Below are 1272 nucleotides of genomic sequence, written 5' to 3' on the forward strand. Positions count from 1 at the left end.
ACAGTTTCAGATTTAGGGGTTTTTCATTTAAGAAGTAATTTCTTCTCTCAGAGCGTCATTAATCTTTGGAATTCTCTACCGCAGAGAGCAGTGGAGGCTGGGTCATTGAATGTCTTCAAGATTTTTATCTACAAGAGAGCCAAGGGTTATGTGGGCAGGCAGGAAAGTGGGGTTGAGGTCATGATCAGGTCAGCCATGATCCTATTGAATGGCGGAGCAAGCTCGAGGGGCCAAATGGCCTACTCCTGCTACTAGTTGTTCTGATCTTATGTTGTTATGATCTCATTGCAGCTTGGTCCAAACAGAGATGAAAGAGTGGAATTCCAGAGGAGAGGGGAGAGTGATTGCCCTTGAGTGAGTGTGGCATCAAGGATCCCTAGCAAAATTGAAGTCAATGGGAATCAGGGGGAAAACTCTCCACTTGCTGGAGTTGTACCTCACACAAAACAAGATGGTTGTGGTTCGTGGAGGCCAATCATCTCAGCCCAGGACATTGCTTCAGTAGTTTCTCAGGGTAGTGTCGTAGACCCAAACATCCTCAGCTGTTTCATTGACGACTTTCCCTTCAAAATAAGTCAGAAGTGGGAATGTTAGGTGATGATTCACAACTCCTCAGTTGAAGCAGTCTGTGCCTACAAGCAGCAAGACCTGAACAATATTCAGGCTTGAGCTGATAAGTGACAAGCAACCTTCTGGCCACACAAGTGCCAAGCAGTGAACATCTCCAATGAGAGAGAGAAAAAAATCTACCTTTTGATATTCAGAACATTATCATCGCTGAATCCCCCACCATCAATATGTTGGGGGTTACCATTGACCAGAAACTAAACGGGACCAGTCAGATCTATGCTGCAGCTATAAGCGCAGGTCAGAGATTAGGAATTCTGCAGCAAGTGGGAAAGATTAGGAATTCTGGGGGCGTCACAGTGGCGCAGTGGTTAGCACCGCAGCCTCACAGCTCCAGCAAGCCGGGATCAATACTGGGTACTGTCTGTGTGGAGTTTGCAAGTTCTCCCTGTGTCTGTGTGGGTTTTCTCCGGGTGCTCCGGTTTCCTCCCACAAGCCAAAAGACTTGCAGGTTGGTAGGTAAATTGGCCATTATAAATTGTCCTATAGTATAGGTAGGTGGTAGGGAAATATAGGGACAGGTGGGGATGTGGTAGGAATATGGGATTAGTGTAGGATTAATATAAATGGGTGGTTGATGGTCGGCACAGACTCGGTGGGTCGAAGGGCCTGTTTCAGTGCTGTATCTCTAAACTAAACTAAGTA

This window comes from Heterodontus francisci, unplaced genomic scaffold (assembly GCF_036365525.1).
Source record: "Heterodontus francisci isolate sHetFra1 unplaced genomic scaffold, sHetFra1.hap1 HAP1_SCAFFOLD_51_2, whole genome shotgun sequence".
NCBI classification, from domain to species: Eukaryota; Metazoa; Chordata; class Chondrichthyes; order Heterodontiformes; family Heterodontidae; genus Heterodontus; species Heterodontus francisci.